The sequence below is a fragment of the Protopterus annectens genome, chromosome 11.part0 (genome assembly GCF_019279795.1).
Source record: "Protopterus annectens isolate FY-2018-M chromosome 11.part0, PAN1.0, whole genome shotgun sequence".
NCBI lineage: Eukaryota > Metazoa > Chordata > Ceratodontiformes > Protopteridae > Protopterus > Protopterus annectens.
Window position 1 is genome coordinate 144732771 of NC_056745.1, and position 15771 is coordinate 144748541.

The following is a 15771-nucleotide window of genomic DNA, read 5'->3' on the forward strand; positions in this document are numbered from 1 at the left end:
TTAAAACAATATCCACTTACTCCTTAGCCTCTGTTTTAACTGGTTTGGTAACTGAGACAGTGGTCTGCTCCACAATGTATCCATTTTAGCTATGGGAGTCTTAACACACAAGAGAGCATAATATAATCAAGTTGTATTACAGAAAGCATAGGACAGCAGTGATATTTTTTTTGTATTTTTGTTTTTTTACACAGTTTTTTTTACCCCCCCCCCCCTCCCCAACCAACTATCAATTGTAGTAAAATTGTCTGGTGCATTCATTCACTTATGCAGAAACAACTGAGTGAGGGACACCAACATTGAGGCAGTTATCACAGGCATGCTGCTTTTGATGCCAGCTCTTCATGGGTGGCTGACTTGAGGACCTGCTATGCCGCCTTCTGTGAGTGTGCATACTCCCATACAGGCCCCCCTGAGGGTTACTACATGGACATCTCCCTCCAGCTCTCTGTCACAGCAAACAGCTCAGGAGCCAGGCCACTGGACGGACATGCCATCATTGGTTACTCTCTCCCATCCTCCCTCACTAGCTCCTCCAGTGCCTGTCAGTTAGTTTTGTCTCTCCCGGTCACCATGCCAAATGATAATTACTTATTTTTGATAGGTTACCACAGAAATAAAGTAAATATAGCAGTATAGTAATTATCACCATCAAAGTTTTGTGAAATCCATAGAAGTAGAATAATACTGTATGCAGAAGCTGCTAAGAGGGTGCTTGAATCAGAAGATTGTCCAAATGACGGAGTATCTGAATTTCCTGAAGTATGCAGTAGGCTACCACAGGGGTCAGACATTAATGAATACCCTTGGAGCTGCTGAAAGACCAAAAGGCAAGGCAGATAACCAATAATGACTAGAAAAAAACACAAAAATATACAAACCTCCTGAAGAGAGGGTGAATAGGAACATAAAATTAAGTGTTCTTAAAATCCAGGAAGACCAGAAAAGCTTGAGGAAGTAAAGGAGGGAAAAAGGTCTAAGAATCATCCTGAAGAAAGGAACCTGGAGAGAGATGTTGAAACAAGATAGGCCTAGAATAGGCCTCCACAACACCGCCTTCTTGGGAACCAGAAACATTCTGGGATTAAAATCTGTTCTCTTCTGAGACAAGAAAACAGCTTGGATGGTTTCCTGTTCCACCAGATCCTTCAGGACCCAAAGGTAAATGATGAAGCTGGCATGGAAGAGGCTGAGGAAGGCCAGAAAATGGAAGAAGGGACCTTTCCCAAGCCATTAAACAAAAGTGATGAATGATGATAAGAAGCCAGGCATCTGAGGTTGTCTACTGCCAAAGAAGGAAGGAAAGGGTTAATCTGAGGGACAGAGGAATGTGGCCGAAGGGAAGGGGAGGCTGCATGTCGCATGCAGATTTATCAGGAAAATATATTGTTTTGGATTCTAGAACTCTTTCCGTTTATAAACCCACATACCCCTTGCATGTTGTCTAGGCTGCCTACGGACGAAGGAAGATTTCGATTGACCGTTCCTCTGAAATGTACATACAAGAGAGGCAAAAATGTATTTTAGATCCTGCATACCCTTGCCCTTATCCTGCAGGGTTTTAATTCTGCAGCACCAGTGCCAAAAAGATTCTGGGCGACTAAGGGACAATCTAAAAGACTGACCTTAATGTCTTTAGGTAAAACCTGTCGATACAACCAGGAATATCTCCTCATGACAGAACCAGATGCAGCTGCCCTAGAGGCGGCATCGGCTGCATTTAATGGAATGGCGAGTTACCTAAGAGGTACTGCTCAGAAGAGAAAGAGCAAAGTCTTAGTGTCTGAATTAGGCACATCAGTCAAAACCTTCTCATGCTGGGACAGAAGAGTCAGGACATATCTAGTCATGTGGACCCGATAATGAATGGCCCTAAAGGTCAAAGTAGCACAAGTATATGCTTTTTTTTTCAATACCTCTCCATAGCATGGCTGTTTTTGTTAGAAGGTAAAAGCCTGAAGACGAAAGCAGTTTTGATGGATATCAGTGGATATGGAAACTACAGCACGATCAAATGAATGACTTTTATAGAAATATTTACGATCCTCTGGCACTTTATAAAGTCTGTCTGGCTTCTTTGGAGCTGGAGATTGAGTCAGGAGTCAAATCTGTCCATCAGGCTGCTTAGTCAAGGGGCCTGAGAAGCTGTATATCCAAGAGGGCAGCTAAGACAGGAGGGATACAAAGTAGAAGGCAGTTTAAAATATTAAAATCATTAATATATAAATACTACTTGCAATTATAAAGTTGATTATGTATATACTACAATTACATGCTTGTTTCAGACAGTGTACGTATTGTAAATAGTTAGTTACTATTGTACTACTGTTTCTCTAGACAAGAGACTGCAGAATGTCTGGGTGAATCCATTTGCAAGAGTTCACAGCATTGCTTTTGAACCTCTGAGACTTGAGAACACTCCCCACAATCCCACTTAGTGTTCCAACACACGGACCATTGCATCCCCCAAAGATTAATTCAAAAGGAGAATACGGAAGAACAAACCTTCAGACTCCACAACCAAAGCAGAGTGCATTTGTGAGGAATATACTAAGGATTCTTCAGACCTCTTCCACCTGAAGAATCAGAATCTCTTGGTCTCGTGAATGAGAGTGGAAGACCAGGGAGCAGCAGCAACAAGGAGGGGGGGGGTTCTGAGCCATTATGGCATTAAACAGTCCCTGAGTGAAGTCCAGCCACTGTTTTTGAGGATCATTAGCCACAGTAGCCAAATGTTTGGTTTTCCGTTTCTTTTTTAAAGGAGCATCTGTCTTGAAAAATCTAGGATGTTCAGAACCCTGCGTAGATTCAATGACTGTACCAGATACCTCTTCCACAACTATAATCTGGGGAATCACCCAAGGCCCTTCAGATATAATCATCCATGGTTTCCCCTCTACACCTGTACCAAACTTATGCACAGCCTTAGTGGAAATGTGAATCGGCAGCTCTGTGTCAGCCTTCAACTGGGTCAAGGCTGAGGGAACTGACATCAGCACCAATTGGTCCTTGGGTTCTGCATCCAACCCAAGGGAAATATCCAGTGGAGGCTGGACAGCAGCAGATTGATGCAGCAGATAAACTTAGAGCAGGCAGATTTAGCCATGGTACTCTGGGTCAATAACTTCAGGTGCTCGTTTTTCAAATAAATTGAAAGGGATGACAAATGACTGCAAAGTGTCTTAGGGACAAACACCTGATAGACATCACAAAGAGTATGGTCGTACCTAACACCCAAACAAAAAGGAACTTCCTGTGGCTATCTTTATGGGGAATCTGCCTCCCACACTCACATTTTCTCTTTCTGGATGACATGAAAACAGACTATGAGGCGGGGAAAAAAAAGGAAGGCACCCCAATGGGGCACTTACCTTTAGAAGGCTGAGTAAAGGAACAAGCTCAGTGAATAGAATACAGACTGAATTCAAAGGTCACAATCAGACTGGCAGCAAAGAAGATGTTCGTGTTACACTGCTGCAGTCATTACTCTTGGGTTATCCTGCCGTCAGGTGGTCTCGCAGTCGGCCAGAGTTCCAAAGTCTTGGTCCGGCGTCGGTTGCTGTGGGTATATAAGATGCAGCTGATGCCATTTTCTTCAGTCTTTCTTGCCACGCGGTGCCCGAAGCAGAAGCAGTTCGCAAGTGCCGGTCGGCCGACTCCTGAGATTTTCATTCCGAATCCAGAACCGAAGTCTTCTAAAAAAGCTAAGTACCCCGTTGGGGAAACTTTTTCTTGCCTCAGACCGATGTCAGTAAAAGTTAATAACTGTATTTCTTGTGGGAAGCAAATACCTCCTAAGGATTTCCACTCCTATTGTATTCCATGCCTAGGCCCAGACCACGACATCACTGGCTGTCGGTTTTGTGCTAGGTTTAACAAGCACACTATTAAACGTCAGTTTGATTTTGCCCGGCATTATTTTGGTAGAAAATTCAGTTACACCATGCCGTCGGAACTTCCGACGACCACAATGCATAAGAAGCGCAAGGACAAGGACAGGCATCCAAGGCCCAAAACGGACGATGAGGCCTCTTCTAGGCCAGTCGCTGGTTCTTCAGTTTTCAGCGAGGCACCTACGCAGCCCCTGACGACCACTTCCACAGAACCACAGACCGCCTCCAACTCCCACATGGAGCTGGCTGGGCCTTCGGACGCACTAGGCCTTCAGTTTACCGATCCTAAACCTACAGAGGAAACCGAAGTAGCTGAGCAATCCACAGCTACAGAGGGTGTTTTCAGACCTACCCAGTTAACTATTAAAACCCTCTGTTAAGTCTAAGCCCCCCTTAAAGGCTAAGAAACGGAGACAACTCTCTCCAGGGCATGCTTCCATGCCTAAGAAACGAATGCTAAAAATGGCCGAGGACCTAATCACCCTGATCAGGGGGTCCCATCCCCCTCCTGATAAAAGGCCCAGGCAGGATGCAGACTATGAATCTTCTAACCAGATGTCCATTTCCTCTGACTCTTCCTCGGACCTAGGATATTCTTTACCCCCTTATGAGGATTCTGATGCTGAGGAATCAATTCCATCAGCCTCTCCGCCTGAGGATTACCCCTTTGGGGAGACCTTACATACCATGGGAGAACATTTCCATTGGGAAGGCCAGGATTACTCAGAATCCAAGAAAAGACTCCAACTTCCTTTTATTGCCCCAACACAGACCCCTTGCTATCCCACCAGTTTTAGACATTGTGGATGATGTGTACACTGAATCCAGTTTGAACCCCGACTCCTTACCCCCAGCCCCAGTTAAACCTGATAGATATTACAGAGTCCCTGACTCTCACAAATTTCAGTACAAAAGCCCTGTTGCTGATCCTGAAACTATTTCTCAGGGTCCCAAAGGGATTAAGGCCTCCTCAGCAAAAAACCCAGTTCCCTCCGACAGAGATTCCAGAACATTAGACAGATGGGGAAAGAAGGTATATACATCTGCCACTTTAGGAATGAGAGCCTTGAATTGCCAGTTTCACATGCTAAAATATCAGCAATTTTTGATATCTCAATTGAAGCAAAAGATGCTTCCAGATTCAGATCCTCCTAACATAAAAGAAATGCAGGATTTATTGCATGCAGCTGAACAAGTAGGAAAACATACTTTGCAATGTGGGTTTGATTCCGTAGAGGCCTCCTGTAGAGCAGCAGTTACAGGCTCTGTCATTAGAAGGCATGCTTGGTTAAAAGAACATACGTTACTAGATCATGTTAAGGTCAAACTATTGGATGCACCTTTGCAGCGGGATGTGCTGTTTGGAGTTAAGGCAGAGGAGGTATTAAAGAAGATGGAGGATAAGGCAAAATCTATGCAAACGGTGAAAGATTTCTTACAGGTTCAGCCTTCTCGTTTTAGCAGAAATTGGCCAACAAGGAATTGGTCCTTTCCAGTGACAGATAGACCTCAAAGGGGCAGATACAGACGTCCAAGAGGTAGAGGTCAGACGCAAGGCCCTTACAGGCCTCGACAATGGGGCACACCAGGCCAAAAAGAAGGGGAAGACAGGCCTCAACCTTATAAAAAACAGCCTCAATGACTTTCCACTACAGCTGCCAAACAGCTCTCTCTTGGCAGCCCCCTTAGGAGGAAAACCGGCACTTTTCTATCACAACTGGCATTGCATCACCGAAGACAAATGGGTTCTCAACATTGTATCTCAAGGTTACAGGTTCCATTTCCACACCTTTCCAAGGCTAAAAGGAATGCCAAATCTGCCACCAAATCAATGGGCAGAGGCTCAAAAACAAATTACAGCACTTATGGACATGAGAGCTATTCAAAAGGTACCACCACAGGAACAAGGACAAGGATTTTACTTGAGACTCTTTCTGGTTCCCAGAAAGGACAAAGCCCGGAGACCCATTCTGGACCTTTCTACACTAAACACTTACCTGGATGTTCCGAAATTCAAGATGTTGACACTACAGCATCTTCTTCCCATGCTGGGCAAGAAAGTTTGGCTCGTGACTTTGGACCTCAAAGAGGTATACCTGCATGTCCCTATCAGACAAAATTGCAGAAGATACCTTAGATTTCTAGCTGGTTCAATGCACTATCAATTCTCTGCACTGCCCTTTGGCTTATCTACTGCGCCCAGGGTCTTCACAAAGTGCCTGGCACCAGTAATTGCATTTTGCAGGCAAAAAGGAATTCAAATTTATCCATACCTGGATGACTGTCTGATTCAAGCAGAGAGCAAGGACAGTATACTAAAGCATCTGGCGTACGTAAAAAAGTTAAGTTGCCTGGGTTACACAGTAAACGAAAAGAAATCAAAACTACTGCCCTCACAACAGATAATATTCCTGGGTGCCAGCTTGAACACAACGGCCCAGATGGCTTATCTCATGCCAGACAAGCAAGGACAACTGACTCAATATTTTCAATTAATGGCAACAAAGACCCAACTCCCTGCAAGAAAAATTCTGCAGGCCTTGGGCTACATGGCATCTTGCATACTACTAATTCCATGTGGCAGACTGCATATGAGGAAACTACAATGGTACCTAAAGAGTGTATGGTCTCAACACTGTCAAAGTTTGGAAACAGTTATACCACTAATTCCTTGCCTACAGCAGGAGTTTTGATGGTGGGCACAAGCTTGTCACCTCAACAAGGGACAGCCTTTCACTCAACCCACAGCCAGGCAGACACTGACAACAGATGCATCGGATTACACCTGGGGAGCACACATGGCAGGAAAATTTATCCAGGGCGAGTGGCCCACAGAGCAAAGACATCTCCACATCAATCAAAAAGATGCTAGCTGTACAAAATGCTATTATAGCTTTCAAGGACCTACTGCATACATAGGTTCATAGGTTCATACTAGGCTATCTGCCCTAGGGCATTTATAAGCCTAGCCAGAGTGTGTGTGGCTTTCACTACCCCTTAGGATGAGAATGCTATACCCATTAGTTTGCTGTGCCTCTGTCCAGCAGTGATACAGAGATGATTCCCGGGGTAAACCTACGATCTCCCATCCACTGCCAAGATTTCTTGAACAGAGTCAGTGAGGGGCTCTGCCTCACATGGACTGGGATTCTGTAACATAGTGTAGGGAGTCTCTGGGTGATGAATCTGTCCCTCCAGCACGTCCTGTTTATATCCGTGTTGAGGTTTAAGTCTCTTGCTCTCGTGGCTCTGGTGGATTTGGATTTTTTGAGGTGGAGCATGTCCATTAATTCTGGGTTGGACATGGCCTTGTATGTCAGGCACAGATCACCTCTGAGCAGACGGTATGCACTGAATAGAGCTGGAGTTTCTTCAGTCAGGCATCGATGACATATGTTTGAGCCCCTTTATCCTTTTGGTGAGGAACTTTGGGGTCTTTCCAACTGCTGCAGGTGTCGGGTAAGGTACATTCCGAATGGGGCGTTGTACTCAATCATTGGTCTGATAAGTGAAGAGTACAGGGGTACAATGACCTCTCCTGATCTGGATGTGAATCCCTTCATGATCAGGTGGGCAATGTAGAAGGTCTTCCTAACCACTTTGGCAATGTGAGTGTCAAAAGAGAGGTTACTGTCAACTTGGGTCCCCAGGTCCCTGATAACTTCTTCCGTGTTTAATGGATTACCACCTATGTGGTAATAAAACAGGACAATTACTATTAAAGACAGACAACACCACAGTTATGTGGTACATAACAAGCAAGGGGGCACACACTCCTACCCCCCTCTGCAAACAAGCCATGACCTTGTGGAACACAGCTCTAAACTACCAAGTTCATCTGCAAGCACAATTCCTGCCAGGAGAGAAAAACACACTGGCAGATGACCTAAGCAGAAACATTATGGACCCACACGAATGGGAACTGAACCCACAAATATTCAGAACAACACAAGAATGGTGGAGCCCGAACATTATCTGTTCGCTACCCTAAAGAACTGCTAATTACAGAAATTCTGCACAAGGAGCTAGCATCCACAGGCATGGAAAGTGGATGCCCTCTCATTCAGCTGGAAAAAACTACAAGTATACGCTTTCCCCCCTTTACCTCTCCTTCCAAAGGTACTCATAAAAGCCAGGCAAGAAGAGCCAAAAATGATATTGATTGCACCAGACTGGCCACGCCAGCACTGGTACCCAATCTTAAAGGACTTGACACAAGAACCACCGTGGATTTTACCACAAATTCCACAGTTGCTGACTCAGCACAACAATCAGATACTTCACAGCCAGCTAAAGACCTTAAATCTAGCTGCATGGAAAATTCCTGAGTCAAGCAAGCAATGCCTGTCTCCAAAGCTGTTATGGATGTCATTCTGGAGGCCAGAAGGCCTAGCACCAGGAAAGCATACTCGGACAAATGGAAGAGATTCTGTGCCTGGAACCAAGCGCACAGCCTTGACCCTCTTGTCCCAAACATTCCTCAGATACTGCAATACTTAACTGAGATGCTGGACAAGGGTGTCTCTTTTTCATCCATCAAGATCCACGCCTCAGCTATCTCTGCTCATTACAACACGGAACCACCAATTTTTTCTAATGCTTTGCACAAACAATACCTCAGAGGGGGTAAAAACATAAGACCGCCCCGTAGAGCACCAACACCTACTTGGGACCTGAATTTTGTTTTGGAACAATTAACTTTACCTCCTTTTGAGCCAGCTAACACAGCAGAATTAAAATACATCTCTTGGAAAACTGCTCTGCTACTGGCAATAACATCAGCACAAAGAGTTTCAGAGTTACAGGCACTAATGGCAGTGGAACCTTTCCTCGTCTTCCACCAGGACAGGGTGTCTTTAAGAACCAACCCTACGTTTATGCCAAAGGTGGTATCAAGTGTGGCTCTAAACCAAACTATTCACTTGCCAACTTTTTATCCAAAACCACAGAACAAAGGGGAAAGACTACTACATTATTTGGACATTCACAGACAGTTACGCTTCTACTTGGAGAAAACCAAAGCTTTCAGAAAATCTGAGCAATTATTGGTAGCATATGCTGCAGGAGCACAGGGAAAAGCCATTTCAAAGCAGACTATTTCAAAATGGATAGGACACTGTATACATTTCTGCTATACCCACCATGGGAAACCGGTGCCTAGCAGCATTATATCTCACTCCACCAGGGCAACAGCCACTTCAACTGCCTACCTCAGAGGAGTACCTACCAAGGATATTTTGGAAGCAGCAACATGGAGTTCTGTGCATACCTTCACCAAACATTACCATTTGCCTTTGTACTCCAAATCCAGAGCTGGCTTCGCCACTGCTGTACTTCAGGGCCTTATAGCCACCCCTAATGCCTTATAGATCTGGTCTCCCTACCTCAGCTTTGGGATTCCACCCAAGTGTAATGACTGCAGCAGTGTAACACTATGAACATAGTACAGTTTTGTACCTACCATAAATGTAGATGTTTGAGTGTAAACACTGCTGCAGTCCAGGTTACCCTCCCTCCTTCCCCTCTTACTTTCTGGTATTTACCTAGGGCATATACCCTTTATTAACTATGGGGAGTATTTGCTGGTAACTAAAAATGTTTGTTTGCTTTTCTTTTGTATTTTTTACTAGCAATTTGTATTGCCTACCTATTTGGGGGCACCTGACATCTGGGGCAAGAAAAACTGAAGAAAATGGCGTCGGCTGCATCTTTTATACCCCTGTCGCACTGACGTCAGGGAGGAGGCGACAGCAGCCGACGATGGGTCAAGACTTTGGAACTCTGGCCGACTGCGGGACCCCCTGACGGCAGGATAACCCAAATGTAATGACTGCAGCAGTGTTTACACTCTAACATCTACATTTATGGTAGGTACAAAACTGTACTTTCTGAGAATTGGGCATCCGTGCCATCACATATGTACCTTACGCCTTGCAAGTAGGACAGACATCTAATGTACAATCCCTGGAAGGTGTATAGGCTTTACTTGCGGAATGCCTGATAACTTCATAAAAAGACCAATGTTATCACCCAGGTATCCTATGTGACCTTTGCCCATTCTTTCACAAATAATCCTATGCAACCACCTATTTCTTGGATGGGCATGGGTTGTGGAGATTGGTTTGAGGAGCATGGAGGCTGCAATGGGGTGTCAAACAGGAAATACTGTCAGCCCAGCTATCTGGAATTTTGTAAATAATTATATGTCATTTGTTAATATAACAGTGTGACCGAAGGAGATACTGTCAGCACAGCTATCTTGAATTTTGTAAATAGTTAACATGTCATTTCTGAATATCAGCAGGATGCAATTGCTTGTGTTACCACTATATTAAAACTGTATGTTGTCTATATCAAGCTGCTGGTACAGAAGTGTATGTGTAAAGTACTGAGCTTAAGGATGTATCCACAGTGTACCCTAATGGAAAGAACAGAAATGCACAAACTATTGTGCCTCTGTAAATGCATATGTTTTAACAGTGGGAACTAGAACGGAGGGTTAACTTGCAAAACTTCAAGAAAATAGTTGAAATTAAATTGCTTTATAATTGTACTATGTTAGTTTCGATGCGGGAAGGAGACAGGATGACTAGAACGAGGCAGTCCTATGTATTGTGTTGTGTTTTATTGTTTTATGTCTTCTAGCAGCTGCAAACATCTGAAGGCTATGTATTTTCACAGGGAGATGCTAGATGCTGCATCAGTGGGGGTTGTTTGTGAGTCTGTGAACTGACGTCAGGTGACAAAAAGTGATGTCATGCTGCAAGTATCCCAGCAGCAATATCAGAGATACTAATTTAAGAAAAAACAGAGAAACATGGCATTTTGTATCTGTCTTTGACCTGACAACATCCACCCACCACCTCTGCACTTGCCTTGATGTAAGTTAACCAGGGTACAGTAATTTCGCTTAGATTCAGTTAGGAACATAGTAAAGATTAGTTTATATGTTTTCTGTATTTATTTAAGACTGTCCTGCAATGTTGTTTTAAATATTTCCTGTGATTTTGAACTCTGATGTCACTGTGAATACATATATAGTGTTGTCTTGTTCTTTTATTATTAAATATATTTAAACCTTTCAATTGTGGTTGGTCTGTTTGGAGATATTTAAGCTCTTAGAGTACTTGCATATCTGTATGGCAACACTGTACAGGTCACACCTAATAGCCTGGCATTTGGTCAAAATACCATTTAGATTAATAGTAACATCGCACAGTAAGATTGGGCATTCTTTGCTAAGGGCCTTAAAGTAGGTGATAGAGAGTTGTCTGGTGGCAGTGATAACTACTTTATAGTCTGGGAAAAATGGGGCACAGCTAGTAAACCTATTCCAACCTTCCCAGGTATTTGTGTGTGTTTGTGTATAAAACAAACCTCAAAGTATGTGGGTGCCTGCTTCTTGGGCAGGAACATGAAGCACTGGTTGGACAGAGGAGGGGCTGGAGGTCTTGGTTTGGCCATTCAGCTGAGATCTCAACCCTATAGCTGTGCCAGTGGGGAGTTTTAATGGGGATCTGGAGAAAGAGGGAGAAACCAGCCCCAGACTGACTAGTCTCTCTCCTAAGGGAAAGTACACTTTACTGTGTGTATTTGTCATCCTCCCAATGTGTACATCCCCCCCCCACTTTTGCCAGTGGTGAGGATTGAGGATACTTGATTACTGCTCCAGAGCAGGGATGTCACATGGGGTTTGCGGGCTGAGGGAAGGAACAGCTCTGTTCAGTTATAACAGATATTCCGGCCCCCAAGCACTGAGGGTCCCCAGGTTAACAGTTTATAGTCATATTGCATTTTATCCCTTTTGGCTGTTTACCTCTGTTCTGCGTCTGGCAAAAATGCAAACCTTTGGCGAGATGGTTTTTACTGTACTTAGAGGCAGGGAAATAAAACAGCTGCTTCACAGACTTGAATTTTCCCTTTCCTCCAACTTCAACACCTGTTTTGCAATGGGTCCAAAAAGCAACTTTTTTTCCAATAGGCATTATGATGCTGTGCTTTTTACATGATCTGGCTGAGGCGGAGTCCTCAGTAATTCAAGTTTACTAATAACTTACCCAGTGTTGCCACCCTGTAAGACTCGTCCACAGTATCACAGACAAACATGACAGAGTGGGGCAATGAGTACCAGGTCCTCTCACTACGAAGATGTAAGGTTTCAGTAACAAATCCACTAGTAAATGCCAAGGCTCAATAGTAAATCCAAGCAGAATCAGCAAAACAAAGTTCGGCAACAGTCCAATAATGGTACAAAAAAGAAGAAATTTATTGAGTGAGCGCTTTCGCGTAGCACCTACTACGCTTCATCAGACAATATACAATTTTGTAAAATCCCTGCTTATATGTTAAAAAAGGTGCCAAAACTAGTAATTATAGTGGATTAATTGAGTAAAATACTTTCAATTAAACACAGTTCACGTACATTCATATACAGACTGGACTAGCATATTCTAGTTTATGTAAACGACAGAAAATGTCAACTGAAAATATCAACTAATTAATGCTACGAATCTCATTCAAATTAGATTGTTAAAAGTACATTCAGTTATATATAGGCTGAAATAACAGATTTAATTTGTGTGAACATGAAATATCAACTGGTTTTTACTATAAATCTCATTCAGGAGATGCTATTAACTAAAATAATATGAATAAATAAGTAGAATGATATATATCATTATAGATAAAATATGAATTAAAACTTTCATTAGTGAGTAAAATATTGAATGAATGAACAAATAAGCAACTGAGTGAATGAAGGAAAGATGAAATGGAAGAAAAGGGAAAGGAAAGGGAAGGGGGGGGGTAAGAGAGGTTAACACACACATTACTAATTTAACCAGTTTTACCATTTATAAATAAATGAATGTCTCTGAATTATTAAAATTTTATAAATTTAAATAGAATAAATGAGATGGACACCTAAAATGTGTAATAAATACATAGCAAGATATTGGATAAAAGGTGCTTAGATTTATGAATATTAAATATGTTGATTAACGAATCATTAACAAGGAAATATATAAATAAATCGATTAATGAACAAATAGATAAATAAATAGATAAATAAATACACAAGCAAATGGATAAATGGGTATATAAATATAAATATATATCTCTACTAAATAAATAGATAAATAAGTATATATAAGGCTTAAAATGTTCAGTTCTATGTGAAATAAAGTATAGTAGCTTCGTCATATATATATATATATTTGTCATCCATAAAATATATTTGTCACCCATAAAAATATATAAATAAATATATATATCTCTTAAGAAGTAGTAACATTAAACATATAGTAGGTTAAAAAACTCATCTGATTTCTAGAACAGGTTTTATGGATATATAACTATTAATGCCAGGAGGTATATGGGCACCTAGTCGTAGGATCCATTTTAATTCTTTATTGCTCAACTGTATAGTATTATTGCCACCTCTCTTGTTGATAGTGACCATCTCTAAGACTCTAAAGCAAAACTTATGCGAAGGAAATTCTATTATGTGTTTTGCTAGAGCATTCAGATCATTATTTCTTTGTATATCATAGAGATGTCCATATATTCTATCCTTCAGACATCTCTTTGTTAGCCCAACATAAAAAGCCTGGCATCCTTTACAGGTTGCAAGGTAAATTAAATTTATTGTAGTACAAGTTGCAAAAATCCTTGGTTGAAAGATATAATTTGAGTTGGGATGTTGGAATTCTTGTGCTTCAGAAATAAAACTACATCTATTGCAACTGTAACAAGGAAAGGTGCCTGTTCTTCTGCTAGTTGAAATAGGTATAGAACGTGTAATATGGACATCATTGCATAATATCCGTTTAAGATTAGGACTGTTTCTATACATAAAATGAGGTTTATTTCCTACAATAATTTTAGTGTCTGGATCCATAATTAAAATCTTCCAATTGTTGTTATATACTTCCTTTACATGATTTATGTTGCTAGTATAATTTAAGGTGATGGCTACATAATTCATTTTTGTATCTCTGTATTTTGTATTCAGAGGTGTGGAGGTCTCATGGGTTACTGGGGTTTTCTTAATAATACTGTTTTTAATGCTGTTGACTAGATCAGGATGATAGCCTCTCTCAATGAACAATTTTTCCAGATGGTCAGCTTCAGAATACAAGTTATTAGTATTTTTACAAAGTCTAGTTAACCTAATAAATTGACTTTTTATTATACCTGGAAAGACATACCTAGGATGCATACTATCAAAGGTTAGTAAAGTATTCTTCCAAGTAGGCTTTCGATAAAGTGTTGATACAATAGAACCATCATCAGTGATACTAAGTGTTGTATCTAAAAAATGTACTTTTTCATGGGAGCATTCCATTGTAAATTTGAGAAATGATGAAGTGGTTTCTAAATGAGTTAGGAAGATCTTAAAATCAATTTCTGTGCCTTCCCAGATGATAAAAATATCATCTACAAAACGTTTATAAACTTTTATTTTAGCAAAAGAGGGGTGGCTAAATAGGCAACTTTGTTCCCAACTGAGAACAACTAGGTTGGCGTACGTGTTCGCACATGGAGTGCCCATTGCCCCCCCCCCCACTGTTGTAGATAATAACTGTCTAGGAACATAAAGGCATTATTACTAAGTACTAACTCTAAAAGTTGACCTATCAGTAGTTGCCTGTTATTAGTGAAGGAAGATTCCTTTACTAATAAACCTCTTATTGCTTCAATCCCTATGCCATTAGGTATAGAGGTAAAAAGGTTTTTCACATCTAAGGTAACTAAGAGATACTCATGCTCATTCGGAGTAAGATGTATATCTGTTAGATGATTTAAGAGTTGGTAAGTGTCCTTCAAAATAGAAGAAAAAGAATTAACTATGGGTCTAAGTAAAAATTCAATAAAAGAAGATATATTAGCAGTGACCCATTTATCTCCTGATACAATAGGTCTTAGTGGTATGGGCACTTGGTTTTTGTGTATTTTAGGTAATCCCTTGATTATTGGTATAATGGCATTATCAATAAGAAGGTAATTATACACCTGTTCACTAACTTGTCCACACATGAGGAGATCATAAAGTGTATCATGCACATTTCTGATTATTCTATCAATGTCATGGGACATCACTTTAATGTAGGTAGCTTCATCTTCAAGCATTAAAAACATGTTCATGTTATATTCAGTGGTATCTAGTATAACCACCCCTCCACCTTTGTCAGCTGGTTTTATGCTAATTTTATTGCAATTCCTTAAACGTTGTAGTGAAACAAACTCTTCTGAATTAAGATTATAAAAACATGGTTTAAATTTACTAGAAAATAATTTATAAAAGTCCTGTTCACATAGTTTTAAGAAACATTCAATGTGATGTGGAAAACTGGGTGTAAAAGTGCTTTTACGTTTAAAAACGGTCTTATTAATAGCATCAGGAGAATTGTGTTTATCTTTAAAAAATAATTTCAGTGCAACCTGTCTACAGAACAATCTAAGATCAATCAATACATGACTAATGGTGTCAGGGCAAGCTGGAATAAAATTAAGTCCTCTGTTCAACAATGAAATGTCTGAGTCAGAAAGAGTAAAGCCAGAGTAATTATACAATAAATTAGTCACATTCTTGTTCTTCTTATAGGATTGTGGCTTTCTCTTGAGAGTTTCCTTTTCCTTGGGCCTCGACTTAATGAACGGCCCCTGTTGTAAAAATGTTGTTTTACAGGGTAAGGTAAAAAAGAACAGGAAGAAGTGTCAATATGTGAGTCTTTTGGTCTGGCTCCTGAGCTGTCATAAAAATGTTTCAGTCCTTGTTGATTTGGAGGGGGCGTGGCAGTCTCAATGGAAGCTGTATGGTTAACAGCTTCTAAAGGAGGAGATGGTAAAAATTCATTAGTTCCCGTTAAGTTATTAG

General features: G+C 41.1%; 1 protein-coding gene across 2 annotated transcripts in view; it reads left to right on the forward strand.

The window, feature by feature from the left end:
• The window catches only part of ARFGAP3 (ADP ribosylation factor GTPase activating protein 3), an 873462-nt gene that overhangs the window by 647715 nt on the left and 209976 nt on the right, over positions 1-15771 (forward strand). The window lies entirely within an intron of this gene.